At 45.6% G+C, this 24723-nt stretch overlaps 13 non-coding genes across 13 annotated transcripts in view; 8 read left to right on the forward strand and 5 right to left on the reverse strand.

Annotated features, from left to right (window-relative positions):
* LOC133435186 (5S ribosomal RNA) overlaps positions 1-56 on the forward strand; it is a 119-nt gene extending 63 nt beyond the window's left edge. The window contains exon 1 of the ribosomal RNA XR_009779049.1: positions 1-56. This exon is cut by the window's left edge and continues 63 nt beyond it. This is a non-coding gene — a ribosomal RNA (5S ribosomal RNA).
* Positions 57-273: 217 nt separating this feature from the next.
* Positions 274-392, forward strand: LOC133435207 (5S ribosomal RNA). The gene has a single exon (XR_009779069.1). It is a non-coding gene; the product is annotated as a 5S ribosomal RNA (ribosomal RNA).
* A 199-nt stretch (positions 393-591) lies between these two features.
* LOC133435017 (5S ribosomal RNA) lies at positions 592-710 on the forward strand. Its single transcript, XR_009778888.1, has one exon. It is a non-coding gene; the product is annotated as a 5S ribosomal RNA (ribosomal RNA).
* A 199-nt stretch (positions 711-909) lies between these two features.
* Positions 910-1028, forward strand: LOC133434814 (5S ribosomal RNA). Its single transcript, XR_009778729.1, has one exon. It is a non-coding gene; the product is annotated as a 5S ribosomal RNA (ribosomal RNA).
* A 217-nt stretch (positions 1029-1245) lies between these two features.
* Positions 1246-1364, forward strand: LOC133435183 (5S ribosomal RNA). The gene has a single exon (XR_009779046.1). It is a non-coding gene; the product is annotated as a 5S ribosomal RNA (ribosomal RNA).
* A 217-nt stretch (positions 1365-1581) lies between these two features.
* LOC133435086 (5S ribosomal RNA) lies at positions 1582-1700 on the forward strand. The gene has a single exon (XR_009778953.1). It is a non-coding gene; the product is annotated as a 5S ribosomal RNA (ribosomal RNA).
* A 199-nt stretch (positions 1701-1899) lies between these two features.
* Positions 1900-2018, forward strand: LOC133434823 (5S ribosomal RNA). The gene has a single exon (XR_009778737.1). It is a non-coding gene; the product is annotated as a 5S ribosomal RNA (ribosomal RNA).
* Positions 2019-2241: 223 nt separating this feature from the next.
* LOC133435016 (5S ribosomal RNA) lies at positions 2242-2360 on the forward strand. The gene has a single exon (XR_009778887.1). It is a non-coding gene; the product is annotated as a 5S ribosomal RNA (ribosomal RNA).
* Positions 2361-4403: 2043 nt separating this feature from the next.
* Positions 4404-4485, reverse strand: trnay-aua (transfer RNA tyrosine (anticodon AUA)). The gene has a single exon. It is a non-coding gene; the product is annotated as a tRNA-Tyr (tRNA).
* A 2193-nt stretch (positions 4486-6678) lies between these two features.
* trnav-aac (transfer RNA valine (anticodon AAC)) lies at positions 6679-6751 on the reverse strand. Its single transcript has one exon. It is a non-coding gene; the product is annotated as a tRNA-Val (tRNA).
* Positions 6752-7007: 256 nt separating this feature from the next.
* trnas-aga (transfer RNA serine (anticodon AGA)) lies at positions 7008-7089 on the reverse strand. The gene has a single exon. It is a non-coding gene; the product is annotated as a tRNA-Ser (tRNA).
* Positions 7090-9408: 2319 nt separating this feature from the next.
* On the reverse strand, positions 9409-9481 carry trnav-aac (transfer RNA valine (anticodon AAC)). The gene has a single exon. It is a non-coding gene; the product is annotated as a tRNA-Val (tRNA).
* A 2634-nt stretch (positions 9482-12115) lies between these two features.
* trnav-aac (transfer RNA valine (anticodon AAC)) lies at positions 12116-12188 on the reverse strand. Its single transcript has one exon. It is a non-coding gene; the product is annotated as a tRNA-Val (tRNA).
* Between the last annotated feature and the right edge of the window lie 12535 nt (positions 12189-24723).

Raw genomic sequence — 24723 nt, forward strand, 5'->3', positions numbered from 1 at the left:
GGGCCTGGTTAGTACTTGGATGGGAGACCGCCTGGGAATACCAGGTGCTGTAAGCTTTTTCAACCAGCAGAGAGCGCTCTCGCTTAATCTACCCACACAAATTTCAACGTGGTAACAGCGACAGCTCACGTCCTAAAGTGTTTTGCACATGGTTAAGGCACTTTAACTCCAACAAATAAGCGCTTCTAAATTATTATCACCAACAAATCAATGACTTATATTATATGACTTATCTTCAACTCCATATAAGAGGTATTTCAAGCTGCAGCTTCAGCTTACGGCCATACCAGCCTGGATGCGCCCGATCTCGTCTGATCTCGGAAGCTAAGCAGGGTCGGGCCAGGTTAGTACTTGGATGGGAGACCGCCTGGGAATACCATGTGCTGTAAGCTTTTTCAACCAGCAGAGAGCGCTCTCGCTTAATCTACCCACACATATTTCAAAGTGGTAACAGCGACAGCTCACGTCCTAAAGTGTTTTGCACATGGTTAAGGCACTTTAACTCCAACAAATAAAACCAACAAATCAATGACTTATATTCTATGACTTATCTTCAACTCCATATAAGAGGTATTTCAAGCTGCAGCTTCTGCTTACGGCCATACCAGCCTGGATGCGCCCGATCTCGTCTGATCTCGGAAGCTAAGCAGGGTCGGGCCTGGTTAGTACTTGGATGGGAGACCGCCTGGGAATACCAGGTGCTGTAAGCTTTTTCAACCAGCAGAGAGCGCTCTCGCTTAAACTACCCACACATATTTCAACGTGGTAACAGCGACAGCTCACGTCCTAAAGTGTTTTGCACATGGTTAAGGCACTTTAACTCCAACAAATAAAACCAACAAATCAATGACATATATTCTATGACTTATCTTCAACTCCATATAAGAGGTATTTCAAGCTGCAGCTTCTGCTTACGGCCATACCAGCCTGGATGCGCCCGATCTTGTCTGATCTCGGAAGCTAAGCAGGGTCGTGCCTGGTTAGTACTTGGATGGGAGACCGCTTGGGAATACCAGGTGCTGTAAGCTTTTTCAACCAGCAGAGAACGCTCTCGCTTAATCTACCCACACATATTTCAACGTGGTAACAGCGACAGCTCACGTCCTAAAGTGATTTGCACATAGTTAAGGCACCTTAACTCCAACAAATAAGTGCTTCTAAATTATTATCACCAACAAATCAATGACTTATATTCTATGACTTATCTTCAACTCCATATAAGAAGTATTTCAAGCTGCAGCTTCAGCTTATGGCCATACCAGCCTGGATGCGCCCGATCTCGTCTGATCTCGGAAGGTAAGCAGGGTCGGGCCTGGTTAGTACTTGGATGGGAGACCGCCTGGGAATACCAGGTGCTGTAAGCTTTTTCAACCAGCAGAGAGCGCTCTCGCTTAATCTACCCACACATATTTCAACGTGGTAAGAGCGACAGCTCACGTCCTAAAGTGTTTTGCACATGGTTAAGGCACTTTAACTCCAACAAATAAGTGCTTCTAAATTATTATCACCAACAAATCAATGACTTATATTATATGACTTATCTTCAACTCCATATAAGAGGTATTTCAAGCTGCAGCTTCTACTTACGGCCATACCAGCCTGGATGCGCCCGATCTCGTCTGATCTCGGAAGCTAAGCAGGGTTGGGCCTGGTTAGTACTTGGATGGGAGACCGCCTGGGAATACCAGGTGCTGTAAGCTTTTTCAACCAGCAGAGAGCACTCTCGCTTAATCTACCCACACAAATTTCAACGTGGTAACAGCGACAGCTCACGTCCTATAGTGTTTTGCACATGGTTAAGGCACTTTAACTCCAACAAATAAAACCAACAAATCAATGACTTATATTCTATGACTTATCTTCAACTCCATATAAGAGGTATTTCAAGCTGCAGCTTCTGCTTACGGCCATACCAGCCTGGATGCGCCCGATCTCGTCTGATCTCGGAAGCTAAGCAGCGTCGGTCTTGGTTAGTACTTGGATGGGAGACCGCCTGGGAATACCAGGTGCTGTAAGCTTTTTCAACCAGCAGAGAGCGCTCTCGCTTAATCTACCCACACATATTTCAACGTGGTAACAGCGACAGCTCACGTCCTAAAGTGTTTTGCACATGGTTAAGGCACTTTAACTCCAACAAAAATGCGCTTCTAAATTATTATCACCAACAAATCAATGACTTATATTATATGACTTATCTTCAACTCCATATAAGAGGTATTTTAAGCTGCAGCTTCAGCTTCAGCTTACGGCCATACCAGCCTGGATGCGCCCGATCTCGTCTGATCTCGGAAGCTAAGCAGGGTTGGGCCTGGTTAGTACTTGGATGGGAGACCGCCTGGGAATACCAGGTGCTGTAAGCTTTTTCAACCAGCAGAGAGCGCTGTTGTGACCGCCCATCTGAACTCTGAATTTATAAATGATTATGTATTCATGATTGGGTGAACATTTTCAGAACAGTAAAGGCCGAAAGCTATAGTCAGTTTTATGAACCCTGCTGCCAACTTCTGGTCATCTCGGCCCGGCCCGAGATAGCAAGTTTATGACCCCAAGAGGGGGGGTCAAAACAGATCAAAGCAAGCAAGGAAAGTTTCTGCCAGGGAAACAGACTCCCTGGGGATTTACGACCCCCGCTGCATGGCAGATCAAAGCAGGACAGCAAAACCCAGTAAACCAGGCCTCGGTTTGCTGCCCCCTCGGGTGCTGCCCCTTTGAACAGAAGAAAACTCTGAAAACCCTGGTCAACCCCCCCAAGCCTGAAACCGGCTTGAATGTGCCTCCTAAAATGAACTACATGAACTACAATCCCAGCATGCCTTGTGGGATGGGGCGGCGCCTACAAGCGGCGCGCATCCAATCACAAACGAGGCACCGATGACGTCACCGCAGCGCGCGTTGGATCAAAACCCCTGCCGCTGCTCCCTTTCTTTCTCTTCTCAACTTCATCTCATCGGCGCTGGATCTTTGGCTCCAGGCCAAAGGATCCCATCTCCTCTCTCTCCCCCCGGGCTGGGGGGAGGCAGGAGGCCCGCACCGGACCGGGCCCTGCGGGGTCCGGCCGTTGAAGCCGCGGTCCCCCGGGAGGCTCCGATTTCTCACTAAACTCTGTTCCTCTTTAAGTTTCTGCAGATCCGAGCTTCCGACGCCCACGCGCTCCCGGCAACCAGATCGGGACACAGCTGCGATTGAGTGCTCAGACTGAACCCCCCCTCCCCGCTCCGAGCCCCTGTCTGCGAACCGCGCAGGGGATCGGGGACGGACGGCCGGCGTCTCGCCCGGCGTGAGCTCTCCCGGGGCCCGGACGGCCACGCGTCGGCGACCGGCGCAGAGAGGGAAGCACGGCAGGAGAGACCGGTCCCCCGCCGCGCCTAGGAATGCGTGTGAGCCTCCGTTTTGGTCCGGAACCACGGCCCGGCACGAGGCGGCCCCGCCGCTGTCTAATCCGTTTCAGGGGAAGGGACGGGACGCGATAGCCTGACTGCGAAACCCCAGCAGGACCGCAAACCCAGTCGACGAAACCCGCAGGCACCCGATTCCGGATCCCAGAGGAGACGTGAGCCCGCGTAGCAGTGATCAGTAGGATTTAAGAGTGTTAAGAACTGTGTGTGAGATTGTGAGACCTGGGTTATCAGTAACTTAAGAGTGTTACAGAGCTAAATCTGTGTTCAGAGCTGAGATTACATCATCATTGTTATCATTATCATGTTTGATTATTTGGTAGTCGTTGTTTTCTGCCGTAGGCACGTTTTAAATGCTGCGTTCGCCATCCGGTCCGATTGCACGTGGCCCAGAGGGCGCGTCCATCTTTAAAAGACCACAGGAGCCCCGTTTGAACTGTAGATGTTCTTTATCATCTTTATTATTATTACATTTGATTCTTTTTTTTTATTCCATGCATTTAACGTTTATGTTTCATTTTATTGATTGTTGTTTTTCTTGTTAGTTAATGGTTTTATAATAATGTCGTGTGCCATCAGATTTATTCTGGTATTTATTTACATCCCTTTTGATACCCGTATGTAAATAAATTCTGATTGATTCTTAATGAGTGGTTGTGTTATTTCATGCAAGATTTGGTCACAGGTTGATTTGTTTAAGCAGAGCCCAGTGTTCGGATATCACGCCTTCACTGTTATTCTGTAAGATTTGCTGTTCTGCAGGATAATTCAAAAATCATACGAGACTGATTTTCTGCTGTTTTAGTTATCGAATTCCATCGGAGTAAGGCCCGGTGGTGGTGCCCCGAGAATTATCATTTTGATAATATGATTTGATAAATAGTCAACTTTATTAATAATATTCATTAATAGCCTTGATCAGCCAAGCTACCCGAGTCGCACAACACAGTACTGGATATGATTAATAACTGCAAATTAGGCAGTCGTCTTGCACATTCAAACATTACTCGTTGTTGGCAGGATTCGAACCTGCGCGGGGAATCCCCAATGGATTTATAGTACATCGCCTTAACCACTCGGCCACAACAACCTGTCAGCTGTGTGTGTGTGTGTGTGTGTGTGTGTGTGTGTGTGTGTGTGTGTGTGTGTTTGAATCTTCAGAAATAGACAATTTAGAGTCTTTATTTTAAAATGGTTGGTTTTACTTTATTGTAAAATGGTTGGTTTTACTTTATTAGGTTTAGACATATTTTCATCCCTATTTTGATTAAATGCATTTTCATCAACAGTCAGTGCAGTATGTTCATAGATCATACATCCACTTTCTTGTTTCCAAGAAGCTCTGGATAGATTTCAGTTAATCTCTCACATCTCATGTATGAGAGAATCTCTTAAGTAGCAGAGGATGGTTTCGATCCATCGACCTCTGGGTTATGGGCCCAGCACGCTTCCGCTGCGCCACTCTGCTGTATAACCAGGATGTGACTCCGCCACACAGTGGGGGGGAGGGGGGTAAGGGACTTAAAAGCGGGTCCCCTGGTTCGGACGGTGAGCCGGGTCTCTGGGTGGCTCCAGGTGAGCCGGGTTGTTGAGGTTGTTGAGTTGTTGTTGGGGTCTGGTGGTGGAAGCTCCTGAGGTGTGGTGGTGATGCTGCTGGGGTCTGGTGGTGCAGCTAGTGGGGTCTGGTGGTGGAAGCTCCTGGGGTCTGGTGATGGAAGCTCCTGGGGTCAGGTGATGGAAGCTCCTTGGGTCTGGTGATGGAAATTCCTGGGGTCTGGTGGTGGAAGCTCCTGGGGTCTGGTGGTGATGCTGCTGGGGTCTGGTGGTGATGCTGCTGGGGTCTGGTGGTGGAGCTAGTGGTGTCTGGTGGTGGAAGCTCCTGAGTTGTGGTGGTGATGCTGCTGTCGTCTGGTGGTGGAGCTAGTGGTGTCTGGTGGTGGAAGCTCCTGGGGTCAAAGTCCAGAGTGCTAACCATTACACCATGGAACCCTGTTCAGCTTTTATTGTGTTTTTATTGTGGTCCTGAAACCAGAACATGAGTAAAAAACAATATGCGCTTGAGCATCTGACAGAGTGCTGTCCATGGTGCTAGGAGCGTCTGGGTGTTTATGGTACCAGGGCCCTGGTCCTCCAGGCCCAAGGGCTGGCTCTTTCACTCCAGTGGCCGGTCGGTGGGGGGCTTAAAAGCGGGTCCCCGGGTTCGGACGGTGAGCCGGGTCTTTGGGTGGCTCCAGGTGAGCCGGGTTTTTGAGGTTGTTGAGTTGTTGTTAGGGTTTGGTGGTGGAAGCTCCTGAGGTGTGGTGGTGATGCTGCTGGGGTCTGGTGGTGCAGCTAGAGGGGTCTGGTGGTGGAAGCTCCTGGGGTCTGGTGGTGGAAGCTCCTGAGGTCTGGTGGTGGAAGCTCCTGGGGTCTGGTGGTGGAAGCTCCTGGGGTCTGGTGGTGGAAGCTCCTGGGGTCTGGTGGTGGAAGCTCCTGGGGTCTGGTGCTGATGCTGCTGGGGTCTGGTGGTGGAGCTAGTGGGGTCTGGTGTTGGAAGCTCCTGGGGTCTGGTGGTGGAGCTAGTAGGGTCTGGTGGTGGATGGGGTCTGGTGGTGATGCTGCTGGGGTCTGGTGGTGGAGCTAGTGGGGTCTTGTGGTGGATGGGGTCTGGTGGTAATGCTGCTGGGGTCTGGTGGTGGAGCTAGTAGGGTCTGGTGGTGGATGGGGTCTGGTGGTAATGCTGCTGGGGTCTGGTGGTGGAGCTAGTGGGGTCTGGTGGTGATGCTGCTGGGGTCTGGTGGAAGCTCCTGGGGTCTGGTGGTGGAAGCTCCTGAGGTCTGGTGGTGGAAGCTCCTGGGGTCTGGTGGTGGAAGCTCCTGGGGTCTGGTGGTGGAAGCTCCTGGGGTCTGGTGGTGGAAGCTCCTGGGGTCTGGTGGTGGAGCTAGTGGGGTCTGGTGTTGGAAGCTCCTGGGGTCTGATGGTGGAGCTAGTGGGGTCTGGTGTTAATGCTGCTGGGGTTTGGTGGTGGAGCTAGTGACTTACATGTTTTGAAAAAGGCGGGCATGACGAAAAGATCCTGTAAAAAATCTCTGTAATATGTTTCTTTTTTTCCTGTAAAGTTGGACATTTGAAAGATTAGGTAAATGGGGAATGACTGGCTTTTAATCAGTTGTGGAACTGCAACGAAATTCATTTCTGCATAAGACCCAATGCGAGAAAGAGATGGTCGACCTTCCTGTGCCGAGCACCAAGAAGAGGATTAGAGGGGTTTTCCAAGTCCAAATAATATTATTGCAGTAATACATGTTTCCGCCCAGTTTCGAACAGGGGACCTTTCGCGTGTTAGGCGAACGTGATAACCACTACACTACGGAAACTTGCATGCTTTGAAAATGGCGGGCGTAACGAAAAAAAAATCCTATCTTCAAATCATTCATGTTAGAAATAAATGTGTGATTTCATATAAGTTGTCCTGGTGCGGTAAAATTAAAAATCATCCATCGGTATTACCATGCTGGGTAGAAAATACAAAATGTACCACAAGGGAAGCCAACTGATTACTTTTGAAAGACAGTACTGGATATGATTAATAACTGCAAATTAGGCAGTAGTCTTGCACATTCAAACATTACTCGTTGTTGGCAGGATTCGAACCTGCGCGGGGAATCCCCAATGGATTTCTAGTCCATCGCCTTAACCACTCGGCCACAACAACCTGTCAGCTGTGTGTGTGTGTGTGTGTGTGTGTGTGTGTGTGTGTGTGTGTGTGTGTGTGTGTGTGTGTGTGTGTGTGTGTGTGTGTGTGTGTGTGTGTGTGTGTGTGTGTGTGTGTGTGAATCTTCAGAAATAGACAATTTAGAGTCTTTATTTTAAAATGGTTGGTTTTACTTTATTTTAAAACGGTTGGTTTTACTTTATTTTAAAATGGTTGGCTTTACTTTATTAGGTTTAGACATATTTTCATCCTCATTTTGATTAAATGCATTTTCATCAACAGTCAGTGCAGTATGTTCATAGATCATACATCCACTTTCTTGTTTCCAAAAAGCTCTGGATAGATTTCAGTTAATCTCTCACATCTCATGTATGAGAGAATCTCTTAAGTAGCAGAGGATGGTTTCGATCCATCGACCTCTGGGTTATGGGCCCAGCACGCTTCCGCTGCACCACTCTGCTGTATAACCAGGATGTGACTCCGCCACACAGTGGGGGGGAGGGGGGTGAGGGGACTTAAAAGCGGGTCCCCTGGTTCGGACGGTGAGCCGGGTCTCTGGGTGGCTCCAGGTGAGCCGGGTTGTTGAGGTTGTTGAGTTGTTGTTGGGGTCTGGTGGTGGAAGCTCCTGAGGTGTGGTGGTGATGCTGCTGGGGTCTGGTGGTGATGCTGCTGGGGTCTGGTGGTGGAGCTAGTGGTGTCTGGTGGTGGAAGCTCCTGAGGTGTGGTGGTGATGCTGCTGTCGTCTGGTGGTGGAGCTAGTGGTGTCTGGTGGTGGAAGCTCCTGGGGTCAAAGTCCAGAGTGCTAACCATTACACCATGGAACCCTGTTCAGCTTTTATTGTGTTTTTATTGTGGTCCTGAAACCAGAACATGAGTAAAAAACAATATGCGCTTGAGCATCTGACAGAGTGCTGTCCATGGTGCTAGGAGCGTCTGGGTGTTTATGGTATCAGGGCCCTGGTCCTCCAGGCCCAAGGGCTGGCTCTTTCACTCCAGTGGCCGGTCGGTGGGGGGCTTAAAAGCGGGTCCCCGGGTTCGGACGGTGAGCCGGGTCTTTGGGTGGCTCCAGGTGAGCCGGGTTTTTGATGTTGTTGAGTTGTTGTTAGGGTTTGGTGGTGGAAGCTCCTGAGGTGTGGTGGTGATGCTGCTGGGGTCTGGTGGTGCAGCTAGAGGGGTCTGGTGGTGGAAGCTCCTGGGGTCTGCTGATGGAAGCTCCTGGGGTGTGGTGGTGGAAGCTCCTGGGTTCTGGTGGTGATGCTGCTGGGGTCTGGTGCTGATGCTGCTGGGGTCTGGTGGTGGAAGCTCCTGGGGTCTGGTGGTGGAAGCTCCTGAGGTCTGGTGGTGGAAGCTCCTGGGGTCTGGTGGTGGAAGCTCCTGGGGTCTGGTGGTGGAAGCTCCTGGGGTCTGGTGGTGGAAGCTCCTGGGGTCTGGTGCTGATGCTGCTGGGGTCTGGTGGTGGAGCTAGTGGGGTCTGGTGTTGGAAGCTCCTGGGGTCTGGTGGTGGAGCTAGTAGGGTCTGGTGGTGGATGGGGTCTGGTGGTGATGCTGCTGGGGTCTGGTGGTGGAGCTAGTGGGGTCTTGTGGTGGTTGGGGTGTGGTGGTAATGCTGCTGGGGTCTGGTGGTGGAGCTAGTAGGGTCTGGTGGTGGATGGGGTCTGGTGGTAATGCTGCTAGGGTCTGGTGGTGGAGCTAGTGGGGTCTGGTGGTGATGCTGCTGGGGTCTGGTGGAAGCTCCTGGGGTCTGGTGGTGGAAGCTCCTGAGGTCTGGTGGTGGAAGCTCCTGGGGTCTGGTGGTGGAAGCTCCTGGGGTCTGGTGGTGGAGCTAGTGGGGTCTGGTGGAAGCTCCTGGGGTCTGGTGGTGGAAGCTCCTGAGGTCTGGTGGTGGAAGCTCCTGGGGTCTGGTGGTGGAAGCTCCTGGGGTCTGGTGGTGGAAGCTCCTGGGGTCTGGTGGTGGAGCTAGTGGGGTCTGGTGTTGGAAGCTCCTGGGGTCTGGTGGTGGAGCTAGTGGGGTCTGGTGTCAATGCTGCTGGGGTTTGGTGGTGGAGCTAGTGACTTACATGTTTTGAAAAAGGCGGGCATGACGAAAAGATCCTGTAAAAAATCTCTGTAATATGTTTCTTTTTTTCCTGTAAAGTTGGACATTTGAAAGATTAGGTAAATGGGGAATGACTGGCTTTTAATCAGTTGTGGAACTGCAACGAAATTCATTTCTGCATAAGACCCAATGCGAGAAAGAGATGGTCGACCTTCCTGTGCCGAGCACCAAGAAGAGGTTTAGAGGGGTTTTCCAAGTCCAAATTATATTATTGCAGTAATACATGTTTCCGCCCAGTTTCGAACAGGGGACCTTTCGCGTGTTAGGCGAACGTGATAACCACTACACTACGGAAACTAGCATGCTTTGAAAATGGCGGGCGTAGCGAAAAAAAAATCCTATCTTCAAATCATTCATGTTAGAAATAAATGTGTGATTTTATATAAGTTGTCCTGGTGCGGTAAAATTAAAAATCATCCATCGGTATTACCATGCTGGGTAGAAAATACAAAATGTACCACAAGGGAAGCCAACTGATTGCTTTTGAAAGACAGTACTGGATATGATTAATAACTGCAAATTAGGCTGTCGTCTTGCACATTCAAACATTACTCATTGCTGGCTGGATTCGAACCTGCGCGGGGAATCCCCAATGGATTTCTAGTCCATCGCCTTAACCACTCGGCCACAACAACCTGTCAGCTGTGTGTATGTGTGTGTGTGTGTGTGTGTGTGTGTGTGTGTGTGTGTGTGTGTGTGTGTGTGTGTGTGAATCTTCAGAAATAGACAATTTAGAGTCTTTATTTTAAAATGGTTGGTTTTACTTTATTTTAAAATGGTTGGTTTTACTTTATTAGGTTGAGACATATTTTCATCCTCATTTTGATTAAATACATTTTCATCAACAGTCAGTGCAGTATGTTCATAGATCATACATCCACTTTCTTGTTTCCAAAAAGCTCTGGATAGATTTCAGTTAATCTCTCACATCTCATGTATGAGAGGATCTCTTAAGTAGCAGAGGATGGTTTCGATCCATCGACCTCTGGGTTATGGGCCCAGCACGCTTCCGCTGCGCCACTCTGCTGTATAACCAGGATGTGACTCCGCCGCACAGTGGGGGGGAGGGGGGTAGGGGACTTAAAAGCGGGTCCCCTGGTTCGGACGGTGAGCCGGGTCTCTGGGTGGCTCCAGGTGAGCCGGGTTGTTGAGGTTGTTGAGTTGTTGTTGGGGTCTGGTGGTGGAAGCTCCTCAGGTGTGGTGGTGATGCTGCTGGGGTCTGGTGGTGCAGCTAGTGGGGTCTGGTGGTGGAAGCTCCTGGGGTCTGGTGATGGAAGCTCCTGGGGTCAGGTGATGGAAGCTCCTTGGGTCTGGTGATGGAAATTCCTGGGGTCTGGTGGTGGAAGCTCCTGGGGTCTGGTGGTGATGCTGCTGGGGTCTGGTGGTGATGCTGCTGGGGTCTGGTGGTGGAGCTAGTGGTGTCTGGTGGTGGAAGCTCCTGAGGTGTGGTGGTGATGCTGCTGTCGTCTGGTGGTGGAGCTAGTGGTGTCTGGTGGTGGAAGCTCCTGGGGTCAAAGTCCAGAGTGCTAACCATTACACCATGGAACCCTGTTCAGCTTTTATTGTGTTTTTATTGTGGTCCTGAAACCACAACATGAGTAAAAAACAATATGCGCTTGAGCATCTGACAGAGTGCTGTCCATGGTGCTAGGAGCGTCTGGGTGTTTATGGTACCAGGGCCCTGGTCCTCCAGGCCCAAGGCCTGGCTCTTTCACTCCAGTGGCCGGTCGGTGGGGGGCTTAAAAGCGTGTCCCCGGGTTCGGACGGTGAGCCGGGTCTTTGGGTGGCTCCAGGTGAGCCGGGTTTTTGAGGTTGTTGAGTTGTTGTTAGGGTTTGGTGGTGGAAGCTCCTGAGGTGTGGTGGGGATGCTGCTGGGGTCTGGTGGTGCAGCTAGAGGGGTCTGGTGGTGGAAGCTCCTGGGGTCTGGTGATGGAAGCTCCTGGGGTGTGGTGGTGGAAGCTCCTGGGTTCTGGTGGTGATGCTGCTGGGGTCTGGTGCTGATGCTGCTGGGGTCTGGTGGTGGAAGCTCCTGGGGTCTGGTGGTGGAAGCTCCTGAGGTCTGGTGGTGGAAGCTCCTGGGGTCTGGTGGTGGAAGCTCCTGGGGTCTGGTGGTGGAAGCTCCTGGGGTCTGGTGGTGGAAGCTCCTGGGGTCTGGTGCTGATGCTGCTGGGGTCTGGTGGTGGAGCTAGTGGGGTCTGGTGTTGGAAGCTCCTGGGGTCTGGTGGTGGAGCTAGTAGGGTCTGGTGGTGGATGGGGTCTGGTGGTGATGCTGCTGGGGTCTGGTGGTGGAGCTAGTGGGGTCTTGTGGTGGATGGGGTCTGGTGGTAATGCTGCTGGGGTCTGGTGGTGGAGCTAGTAGGGTCTGGTGGTGGATGGGGTCTGGTGGTAATGCTGCTGGGGTCTGGTGGTGGAGCTAGTGGGGTCTGGTGGTGATGCTGCTGGGGTCTGGTGGAAGCTCCTGGGGTCTGGTGGTGGAAGCTCCTGAGGTCTGGTGGTGGAAGCTCCTGGGGTCTGGTGGTGGAAGCTCCTGGGGTCTGGTGGTGATGCTGCTGGGGTATGGTGGTGGAGCTAGTGGGGTGTGGTGTTGGAAGCTCCTGGGGTCTGGTGGTGGAGCTAGTGGGGTCTGGTGTTAATGCTGCTGGGGTTTGGTGGTGGAGCTAGTGACTTACATGTTTTGAAAAAGGCGGGCATGACGAAAAGATCCTGTAAAAAATCTCTGTAATATGTTTCTTTTTTTCCTGTAAAGTTGGACATTTGAAAGATTAGGTAAATGGGGAATGACTGGCTTTTAATCAGTTGTGGAACTGCAACGAAATTCATTTCTGCATAAGACCCAATGCGAGAAAGAGATGGTCGAACTTCCTGTGCCGAGCACCAAGAAGAGGATTAGAGGGGTTTTCCAAGTCCAAATAATATTATTGCAGTAATACATGTTTCCGCCCAGTTTCGAACAGGGGACCTTTCGCGTGTTAGGCGAACGTGATAACCACTACACTACGGAAACTTGCATGCTTTGAAAATGGCGGGCGTAACGAAAAAAAAATCCTATCTTCAAATCATTCATGTTAGAAATAAATGTGTGATTTCATATAAGTTGTCCTGGTGCGGTAAAATTAAAAATCATCCATCGGTATTACCATGCTGGGTAGAAAATACAAAATGTACCACAAGGGAAGCCAACTGATTACTTTTGAAAGACAGTACTGGATATGATTAATAACTGCAAATTAGGCAGTCGTCTTGTTTCAGGTACAAAATGACTGTTTCTCGCTGAGAAAATGCCAAAAAGCGGATTTCTGTCATAACATTGTTTTACCTTCTGATTTTTTAAGGCAAGCTATTGAAAACGTTAGAAAATTGGAAAAAGGAGTCTATGTAGTTGATTTGAGAGACTCATTTCATTATTGGACTCACCAAACCACTTACAGTGTTTCAGGTACAAAATGACTGTTTCTCGCTGAGAAAATGCAAAAAAGCGGATTTCTGTCATAACATTGATTTACCTTCTGATTTTTTAAGGCAAGCTATTGAAAACGTCAGAAAATTGGAGAAAGGAGTCTATGTAGTTGATTTGAGGGACTCATTTCATTATTGGACTCACCAAACCACTTACAGTGTTTCAGGTACAAAATGACCGTTTCTCGCTGAGAAAATGCCAAAAAGCGGATTTCTGTCATAACATTGATTTACCTTCTGATTTTTTAAGGCAAGCTATTGAAAACGTTAGAAAATTGGAGAAAGGTGTCTATGTAGTTGATTTGAGCGACTCATTTCATTATTGGACTCACCAAACCACTTACAGTGTTTCAGGTACAAAATGACTGTTTCTCGCTGAGAAAATGCCAAAAAGCGGATTTCTGTCATAACATTGATTTACCTTCTGATTTTTCAAGGCAAGCTATTGAAAACGTCAGAAAATTGGAGAAAGGAGTCTATGTAGTTGATTTGAGAGACTCATTTCATTATTGGACTCACCAAACCACTTACAGTGTTTCAGGTACAAAATGACTGTTTCTCGCTGAGAAAATGCCAAAAAGCGGATTTCTGTCATAACATTGATTTACCTTCTGATTTTTTAAGGCAAGCTATTGAAAACATCAGAAAATTGGAGAAAGGAGTCTATGTAGTTGATTTGAGGGACTCATTTCATTATTGGACTCACCAAACCACTTACAGTGTTTCAGGTACAAAATGACCGTTTCTCGCTGAGAAAATGCCAAAAAGCGGATTTCTGTAATAACATTGTTTTACCTTCTGATTTTTTAAGGCAAGCTATTGAAAACGTCAGAAAATTGGAGAAAGGAGTCTATGTAGTTGATTTGAGGGACTCATTTCATTATTGGACTCACCAAACCACTTACAGTGTTTCAGGTACAAAATGACTGTTTCTCGCTGAGAAAATGCCAAAAAGCGGATTTCTGTCATAACATTGATTTACCTTCTGATTTTTTAAGGCAAGCTATTGAAAACGTTAGAAAATTGCAGAAAGGTGTCTATGTAGTTGATTTGAGAGACTCATTTCATTATTGGACTCACCAAACCACTTACAGTGTTTCAGGTACAAAATGACTGTTTCTCGCTGAGAAAATGCCAAAAAGCGGATTTCTGTCATAACATTTATTTACCTTCTGATTTTTTAAGGCAAGCTATTGAAAACGACAGAAAATTGGAGAAAGGAGTCTATGTAGTTGATTTGAGGGACTGATTTCATTATTGGACTCACCAAACCACTTAGAGTGTTTCAGGTACAAAATGACCGTTTCTCGCTGAGAAAATGCCAAAAAGCGGATTTCTGTAATAACATTGTTTTACCTTCTGATTTTTTAAGGCAAGCTATTGAAAACGTCAGAAAATTGGAGAAAGGAGTCTATGTAGTTGATTTGAGGGACTCATTTCATTATTGGACTCACCAAACCACTTACAGTGTTTCAGGTACAAAATGACTTTTTCTCGCTGAGAAAATGCCAAAAAGCGGATTTCTGTCATAACATTGATTTACCTTCTGATTTTTTAAGGCAAGCTATTGAAAAACGTTAGAAAATTGCAGAAAGGTGTCTATGTAATTGATTTGAGAGACTAATTTCATTATTGGACTCACCAAACCACTTACAGTGTTTCAGGTACAAAATGACTGTTTCTCGCTGAGAAAATGCCAAAAAGCGGATTTCTGTCATAACATTGATTTACCTTCTGATTTTTCAAGGCAAGCTATTGAAAACGTCAGAAAATTGGAGAAAGGAGTCTATGTAGTTGATTTGAGGGACTCATTTCATTATTGGACTCACCAAACCACTTACAGTGTTTCAGGTACAAAATGACCGTTTCTCGCTGAGAAAATGCCAAAAAGCGGATTTCTGTAATAACATTGTTTTACCTTCAAATTTTTTAAGGCAAGCTATTGAAAACGTCAGAAAATTGGAGAAAGGAGTCTATGTAGTTGATTTGAGGGACTCATTTCATTATTGGACTCACCAAACCACTTACAGTGTTTCAGGTACAAAATGACTGTTTCTCGCTGAGAAAATGCCAAAAAGCGGATTTCTGTCATAACATTGATTTACCTTCTGATTTTTTAAGGCAAGCTATTGAAAACGTAAGAAAATTGCAGAAAGGTGTCTATGTAGTTGATTTGAGAGACTCATTTCATTATTGGACTCACCAAACCACTTACAGTGTTTCAGGTACAAAATGACTGTTTCTCGCTGAGAAAATGCCAAAAAGCGGATTTCTGTCATAACATTGATTTACCTTCTGATTTTTTAAGGCAAGCTATTGAAAACTTCAGAAACTTGGAGAAAGGAGTCTATGTAGTTGATTTGAGGGACTCATTTCATTATTGGACTCACCAAACCACTTACAGTGTTTCAGGTACAAAATGACTGTTTCTCGCTGAGAAAATGCCAAAAAGCGGATTTCTGTCATAACATTGATTTACCTTCTGATTTTTCAAGGCAAGCTATTGAAAACGTAAGAAAATTGCAGAAAGGTGTCTATGTAGTTGATTTGAGAGACTCATTTCATTATTGGACTCACCAAACCACTTACAGTGTTTCAGGTACAAAATGACTGTTTCTCGCTGAGAAAATGCCAAAAAGCGGATTTCTGTCATAACATTGATTTACCTTCTGATTTTTTAAGGCAAGCTATTGAAAACTTCAGAAACTTGGAGAAAGGAGTCTATGTAGTTGATTTGAGGGACTCATTTCATTATTGGACTCACCAAACCACTTACAGTGTTTCAGGTACAAAATGACTGTTTCTCGCTGAGAAAATGCCAAAAAGCGGATTTCTGTCATAACATTGATTTACCTTCTGATTTTTCAAGGCAAGCTATTGAAAACGTCAGAAAATTGGAGAAAGGAGTCTATGTAGTTGATTTGAGGGACTCATTTCATTATTGGACTCACCAAACCACTTACAGTGTTTCAGGTACAAAATGACTGTTTCTCGCTGAGAAAATGCCAAAAAGCGGATTTCTGTAATAACATTGTTTTACCTTCTGATTTATTAAGGCAAGCTATAGAAAACGTCAGAAAATTGGAAAAGGGAGTCTATGTAGTTGATTTGAGAGACTCATTTCATTATTGGACTCACCAAACCACTTACAGTGTTTCAGGTACAAAATGACTGTTTCTCGCTGAGAAAATGCCAAAAAGCGGATTTCTGTCATAACATTGATTTACCTTCTGATTTTTCAAGGCAAGCTATTGAAAACGTCAGAAAATTGGAGAAAGGAGTCTATGTAGTTGATTTGAGGGACTCATTTCATTATTGGACTCATCAAACCACTTACAGTGTTTCAGGTACAAAATGACCGTTTCTCGCTGAGAAAATGCCAAAAAGCGGATTTCTGTAATAACATTGTTTTACCTTCAAATTTTTTAAGGCAAGCTATTGAAAACGTCAGAAAATTGGAGAAAGGAGTCTAGGTAGTTGATTTGAGGGACTCATTTCATTATTGGACTCACCAAACCACTTACAGTGTTTCAGGTACAAAATGACTGTTTCTCGCTGAGAAAATGCCAAAAAGCGGATTTCTGTCATAACATTGATTTACCTTCTGATTTTTTAAGGCAAGCTATTGAAAACGTAAGAAAATTGCAGAAAGGTGTCTATGTAGTTGATTTGAGAGACTCATTTCATTATTGGACTCACCAAACCACTTACAGTGTTTCAGGTACAAAATGACTGTTTCTCGCTGAGAAAATGCCAAAAAGCGGATTTCTGTCATAACATTGATTTACCTTCTGATTTTTTAAGGCAAGCTATTGAAAACTTCAGAAACTTGGAGAAAGGAGTCTATGTAGTTGATTTGAGGGACTCATTTCATTATTGGACTCACCAAACCACTTACAGTGTTTCAGGTACAAAATGACCGTTTCTCGCTGAGAAAATGCCAAAAAGCGGATTTCTGTCATAACATTGATTTACCTTCTGATTTTTTAAGGCAAGCTATTGAAAACATTAGAAAATTGCAGAAAGGTGTCTATGTAGTTGATTTGAGAGACTCATTTCATTATTGGACTCACCAAACCACTTACAGTGTTTCAGGTACAAAATGACTGTTTCTCGCTGAGAAAATGCCAAAAAGCGGATTTCTGTCATAACATTGATTTACCTTCTGATTTTTCAAGGCAAGCTATTGAAAACGTCAGAAAATTGGAGAAAGGAGTCTATGTAGTTGATTTGAGTGACTCATTTCATTATTGGACTCACCAAACCACTTACAGTGTTTCAGGTACAAAATGACCGTTTCTCGCTGAGAAAATGCCAAAAAGCGGATTTCTGTCATAACATTGATTTACCTTCTGAATTTTCAAGGCAAGCTATTGAAAACGTCAGAAAATTGGAGAAAGGAGTCTATGTAGTTGATTTGAGAGACTCATTTCATTATATGACTCACCAAACCACTTACAGTGTTTCAGGTACAAAATGACTGTTTCTCGCTGAGAAAATGCCAAAAAGCGGATTTCTGTAATAACATTGTTTCAAGTGTCTGAGAGAGCTTAGCAAGGGGCCTCGCATTGACCATTACTTCCTTAGAGGTAGGGCAAATCAGTCGAGTGAAGCCCAGTGGCAGGATATTCACCACAGTCCACAGGGTATCAGAACCCCAGACAAAGCTCAATCAAGCACAGATCCATTTATGAACATCAGCCCAGAGCCCATCCAGCCACAGACAGCAGTAGAGCGGAGGCTGACTGGACGAAAACCTCAAATCTTGTGGCCTAAATCCTGTCAGAAAAAGGAGTGGGAAACCACAGACACAGACCTCGTCCACCTTTTAGAAGGTCTGAAAGGGGGTGTGGAGAAAAAACTGGACAAGATCGGAGAGACCATTTATAGCTATGGAGCAGAGAGATTTGGTGTGAAACGTGAGAACTTGCAGACACAGAAGGAACCATCTGCTCATCTCAAGTCCAGGAGACAACAAGAGATTCAGAGACTCGTGAAAGAAAGGAGGTGCCTGAGGAAACAATGGAAGAAGGCCACGGAAGTGGAAAGGAAAGGCCTTGGGGCACTACAGGGCGACATCAAGCAGCGTCTGGCAGCACTGCGAAGAGCAGAATGCCTGAGAAGGCAACATAAGAAGAGAGAGCGAACGAGGACTGCCTTCTACAGAGATCCCTATAAATTTGTTAAGGACCTCTTTGTCAGGGAGAAATCTGGGACCCTCAAAGTACCCATAAGAGAACTGGAAGAACATCTTCGGAAGACCTACTCCGACAAACAGAGGCATGTGCCAGCCAGCATTCCGGAGGATATGCCACCCATCCAACCACCTGAGCACCAGATGGAAACAAGGCCCCCCACATGGAGCGAAGTTGAGAGCACAGTAAAACGGGCAAGAACAGCTTCAGCCCCGGGGCCCAACGGCATTCCATACAGGGTGTATAAGAACACGCCAGGCGTCTTGAAATACCTCTGGAAGCTTATGAAAGTGGCATGGGAAAAAGGAATGATACCAAAGGCATGGCGACGGGCAGGAGGGATCCTGATTCCCAAAGAGAAGAATTCCTCAACCATTGAGCAGTTTCGCCAGATCAGCCTTCTCAATGTGGAAGGAAAGATTTTCTTCAGTGTCGTGGCCCGTAGGCTCTCAGCATTCCTGCTGGCGAACAACTTTGTTGACACCTCAGTGCAAAAGGCAGGGATAATTGGGTTCTCAGGTTGCTTGGAACACACAAATGTCATGTGGCACCAAGTACAGACGGCCAAGAAGGAGAAGAAAGACCTGCATGTGGTGTTTTTAGATCTTGCCAATGCCTTCGGGTCAGTGCCTCATGAGATCTTGTGGACAGCGTTCAACTTCTTTCAAGTGCCAGAGGGCATCACAAGTCTAGTCAAAGCCTACTTCCAGGATCTCCAATTCTGTGTTACAGCACAGGATAGTACAACTGCCTGGCAGCACCTTGAGATAGGCATTATGGCGGGCTGCACCATCTCGCCACTGGTGTTTACAATGGCAATGGAGCTACTTATTCGTGCATCACGATGGGTGGTTGGAGGAGAACGATTGAGAGCGGGCTCCGTCTTCCCCCAATCAGGGCGTACATGGACGACATGACGACAATAACAACAACGGTCGCATGTACCAAACGTCTGATGGAGAAACTCTGGGGAAACATCAAATGGGCACGAATGGAGCATCTCCATTGTCAAAGGTAAGCTCACCAATGCAAGGTTCTATGTGGACGACCAGCCAATCCCAACAAGTTCTGGAGAAGCCTATCAAAAGCCTTGGCCGATGGTATAGCGCAGAACTTAAAGACTCTGAGCAGGTGGAACAACTCAGGCAGGATACAATCAGCGGCCTCAAGCAGATTAACAACACTGCTCTCCCTGGAAAATTGAAGCTATGGTGCTTTCAGTTTGGGCTGCTACCTCGCCTCATGTGGCCAATTTCCATCTATGAGGTCACCTTATCTCATGTCAATCGGCTTGAGAGACTGGTGAATGCCCAAGTGAGGGAGTGGCTTGGACTGCCGAGATGCCTTTCCAGCATAGGCCTGTATGGCAATGGAGCGCTCTCCCTTCCAATCTCAAGCCTGGTGGAGGAGTACAAATGTGCCAAAACAAGGGTGGAAATGACTCTTACAGAATCCCGGGACCCATGCGTCAGAGATGCGGCTCCAAACCTGGCAACAGGGAGGAAATGGAAACCATCTGCAGCAGTAGCAGTGGCAAAGACCACCCTCAGACACCGGGATATAGTGGGACGAGTCCAACATGGCAGAGGGGGTCTTGGCCTGGAAGCAACAACACCCGCTTGGCAAAAGGCTACTCCATCTGAACGGCGACACATGGTGGTTGAGGAGGTGCGCAACCAGGAGGAGGCAGCCAGGTGTGCCAAGGCAGTCTCCCAAGCCCAGCAAGGACGCTGGATGAGGTGGGAGGGTGTGGAGAGGAGGAAAATCACGTGGAATGAGATGTGGAGCATGGAGGCTAATAGGCTCAGCTTCATCATCAGAGCCACTTATGATGTCCTGCCCTCTCCAACCAACCTACATCTCTGGTATGGAGAGGACCCAGCCTGCCTGCAGTGTGCAGCCCCAGCAACCCTCAAACACATCCTGGTGGGTTGCAAGACCAGCCTGACTCAAGGAAGATACACCTGGCGCCATAACCAAGTGTTGAAGGGCTTGGCTGCCGAACTTGAGGACAAGAGGGTCACCATCAACGCCATGCCTTTCAAAACCCAGACCACCCTCCCACGGAAGACAACATTCGTCCGACAAGGGGAGAAACGGAGAACCAAGCCATCACCTCCAAACTCAGGCCCACTGGACACAGCCCGGGATTGGGAAATGCGGGTAGACCTCAGCCAGAGGCTCACTTTCCCGCCAGAAATCGCAGCAACCAACCTGCGCCCAGATTTGGTCCTCTGGTCCAAGTCCTGCCGGCGTGTCTTCATTGTGGAGCTGACTGTCCCGTGGGAGGATAACATCGACGAAGCATTCGAAAGAAAAAGGCTGCGTTATGCTAACCTAGCAGCTGATGCTGAGGCGCGGGGATGAAACGTAAAGGTGTGGCCAGTGGAGGTTGGCTGCCGAGGCTTTGTAGCCAGGTCCACCACACGGCTCCTGAAGGAAGTTGGGATCAGAGGACAGGCCCAGCGGAAGGCAATAAAAGAACTTGCCAAAGCAGCCGAACGGAGCAGTCACTGGCTGTGGCTGAAACGGAGGGATGCAACATGGGCTGTTTGATGACCATGGGGTGCCACCATATGACACACACCCAGGTCTGATCAGCCTGTGGCAGGCCAACCTTGGAAGAGGGTGTATTGTGTTAAGAGGCCGAAACACCTGATGAAGACAAGGCACACAACTGATGACGTGTAGATTTGGTGGTGCCCCGCGATCTTGTCCAAACTCCACCCCACAGTCATGTCCGATAGGAGTTATCGTGATGATATATTTTAGGGATATTAACAGCTAGTCCTATTAAGAATCCTACCTTCTGATTTTTTAAGGCAAGCTATTGAAAACGTCAGAAAATTGGAGAAAGGAGTCTATGTAGTTGATTTGAGCGACTCATTTCATTATTGGACTCACCAAACCACTTACAGTGTTTCAGGTACAAAATGACTGTTTCTCGCTGAGAAACTGCAAAAAAGCGGATTTCTGTCATAACATTGATTTACCTTCTGATTTTTTAAGGCAAGCTATGGAAAACGTCAGAAAATTGGAGAAAGGAGTCTATGTAGTTGATTTGAGAGACTCATTTCATTATTGGACTCACCAAACCACTTACAGTGTTTCAGGTACAAAATGACTGTTTCTCGCTGAGAAAATGGCAAAAAGCGGATATATGTCATAACATTGATTTACCTTCTGATTTTTTAAGGCAAGCTATTGAAAACGTTAGAAAATTGGAGAAAGGAGTCTATGTAGTTGATTTGAGAGACTCATTTCATTATTGGACTCACCAAACCACTTCAGGTACAAAATGACTGTTTCTCGCTGAGAAAATGCCAAAAAGCGGATTTCTGTCATAACATTGATTTACCTTCTGATTTTTTAAGGCAAGCTATTGAAAACGTTAGAAAATTGGAGAAAGGTGTCTATGTAGTTGATTTGAGAGACTCATTTCATTATTGGACTCACCAAACCACTTACAGTGTTTCAGGTACAAAATGACTGTTTCTCGCTGAGAAACTGCCAAAAAGCGGATTTCTGTCATAACATTGATTTACCTTCTGATTTTTTAAGGCAAGCTATTGAAAACGTCAGAAAATTGGAGAAAAGAGTCTATGTAGTTTGATTTGAGAGACTCATTTCATTATTGGACTCACCAAACCACTTACAGTGTTTCGGGTTCAAAATGACTGTTTCTCGCTGAGAAAATGCCAAAAAGCGGATTTCTGTCATAACATTGATTTACCTTCTGATTTTTTTAAGGCAAGCTATTGAAAACGTCAGAAAATTGGAGAAAGGAGTGTATGTAGTTGATTTGAGAGACTCATTTTATTATTGGACTCACCAAACCACTTACAGTGTTTCAGGTACAAAATGACCGTTTCTCGCTGAGAAAATGCCAAAAAGCGGATTTCTGTAATAACATTGTTTTACCTTCTGATTTTTTAAGGCAAGCTATTGAAAACGTTGGAAAATTGGAGAAAGGAGTCTATGTAGTTGATTTGAGAGACTCATTTCATTATTGGACTCACCAAACCACTTACAGTGTTTCAGGTACAAAATGACCGTTTCTCGCTGAGAAAATGCCAAAAAGCGGATTTCTGTAATAACATTGTTTTACCTTCTGATTTTTTAAGGCAAGCTATTGAAAACGTCAGAAAATTGGAGAAAGGAGTCTATGTAGTTGATTTGAGGGACTCATTTCATTATTGGACTCACCAAACCACTTACAGTGTTTCAGGTACAAAATGACTGTTTCTCGCTGAGAAAATGCCAAAAAGCGGATTTCTGTAATAACGTTGTTTTACCTTCTGAATTTTTAAGGCAAGCTATTGAAATCGTCAGAAAATTGGAGAAAGGAGTCTATGTAGTTGATTTGAGAGACTCATTTCATTAGTGGACTCACCAAACCACTGTGTGTTTCAGGGACAAAATGACTGTTTCTCGCTGAGAAAATGCCAAAAAGCGGATTTCTGTCATAACATTGATTTACCTTCTGATTTTTTAAGGCAAGCTATTGAAAACGTTAGAAAATTGGAGAAAGGTGTCTATGTAGTTGATTTGAGAGACTCATTTCATTATTGGACTCACCAAACCACTTGCAGTGTTTCAGGTACAAAATGACTGTTTCTCGCTGAGAAAATGCCAAAAAGCGGATTTCTGTCATAACATTGATTTACCTTCTGATTTTTCAAGGCAAGCTATTGAAAATGTCAGAACATTGGAGAAAGGAGACTATGTAGTTGATTTGAGAGACTCGTTTCATTATTGGACTCACCAAACCACTTACAGTGTTTCAGGTACAAAATGACTGTTTCTCGCTGAGAAAATGCCAAAAAGCGGATTTGTGTCATAACATTGATTTACCTTCTGATTTTTCAAGGCAAGCTATTGAAAACGTCAGAAAATTGGAGAAAGGAGTCTATGTAGTTGATTTGAGGGACTCATTTCATTATTGGACTCACCAAACCACTTACAGTGTTTCAGGTACAAAATTACTGTTTCTCGCTGAGAAAATGCCAAAAAGCGGATTTCTGTCATAACATTGATTTACCTTCTGATTTTTTAAGGCAAGCTATTGAAAACGTCAGAAAATTGGAGAAAGGAGTCTATGTAGTTGATTTGAGCGACTCATTTCATTATTGGACTCACCAAACCACTTACAGTGTTTCAGGTACAAAATGACCGTTTCTCGCTGAGAAAATGCCAAAAAGCGGATTTCTGTAATAACATTGTTTTACCTCCTGATTTTTTAAGGCAAGCTATTGAAAACGTTAGAAAATTGGAGAAAGGAGTCTATGTAGTTGATTTGAGAGACTCATTTCATTATTGGACTCACCAAACCACTTACAGTGTTTCAGGTACAAAATGACTGTTTCTCGCTGAGAAACTGCCAAAAAGCGGATTTCTGTCACAACATTGATTTACCTTCTGAATTTTTAAGGCAACCTATTGAAAACGTCAGAAAATTGGAGAAAGGTGTCTATGTAGTTGATTTGAGGGACTCATTTCATTATTGGACTCACCAAACCACTTACGGTGTTTCAGGTACAAAATGACTGTTTCTCGCTGAGAAACTTCCAAAAAGCGGATTTCTGTCATAACATTGATTTACCTTCTGATTTTTCAAGGCAAGCTATTGAAAATGTCAGAACATTGGAGAAAGGTGTCTATGTAGTTGATTTGAGAGACTCATTTCATTATTGGACTCACCAAACCACTTACAGTGTTTCAGGTACAAAATGACTGTTTCTCGCTGAGAAAATGCCAAAAAGCGGATTTCTGTAATAACATTGTTTTACCTTCTGATTTTTTAAGGCAAGCTATTGAAAACGTCAGAAAATTGGAAAAAGGAGTCTATGTAGTTGATTTGAGAGACTCATTTCATTATTGGACTCACCAAACCACTTACAGTGTTTCAGGTACAAAATGACTGTTTCTCGCTGAGAAACTGCCAAAAAGCGGATTTCTGTCATAACATTGATTTACCTTGTGATTTTTTAAGGCAAGCTATTGAAAACGTCAGAAAATTGGAGAAAGGAGTCTATGTAGTTGATTTGAGAGACTCATTTCATTATTGGACGCACCAAACCACTTACAGTGTTTCAGGTACAAAATTACTGTTTCTCGCTGAGACAATGCCAAAAAGCGGATTTCTGTAATAACATTGTTTTACCTTCTGATTTTTTAAGGCAAGCTATTGAAAACGTCAGAAAATTGGAGAAAGGAGTCTATGTAGTTGATTTGAGAGACTCATTTCATTATTGGACTCACCAAACCACTTACAGTGTTTCAGGTACAAAATGACTGTTTCTCGCTGAGAAACTGCCAAAAAGCGGATTTCTGTCATAACATTGATTTACCTTGTGATTTTTTAAGGCAAGCTATTGAAAACGTCAGAAAATTGGAGAAAGCAGTCTATGTAGTTGATTTGAGAGACTCATTTCATTATTGGACGCACCAAACCACTTACAGTGTTTCAGGTACAAAATTACTGTTTCTCGCTTAGACAATGCCAAAAAGCGGATTTCTGTAATAACATTGTTTTACCTTCTGATTTTTTACGGCAAGCTATTGAAAACGTCAGAAAATTGGAGAAAGGAGTCTATGTAGTTGATTTGAGAGACTCATTTCATTATTGGACTCACCAAACCACTTACAGTGTTTCAGGTTCAAAATGACTGTTTCTCGCTGAGAAACTGCCAAAAAGCGGATTTCTGTAATAACATTGTTTCAAGTGTCTGAGAGAGCTTAGCAAGGGGCCTCGCATTGACCATTACTTCCTTAGAGGTAGGGCAAATCAGTCGAGTGAAGCCCAGTGGCAGGATATTCACCACAGTCCACAGGGTATCAGAACCCCAGACGAAGCTCAATCAAGCACAGATCCATTTATGAACATCA

This window comes from Cololabis saira, unplaced genomic scaffold, assembly GCF_033807715.1.
Source record: "Cololabis saira isolate AMF1-May2022 unplaced genomic scaffold, fColSai1.1 scf052, whole genome shotgun sequence".
Lineage (NCBI taxonomy): Eukaryota > Metazoa > Chordata > Actinopteri > Beloniformes > Belonidae > Cololabis > Cololabis saira.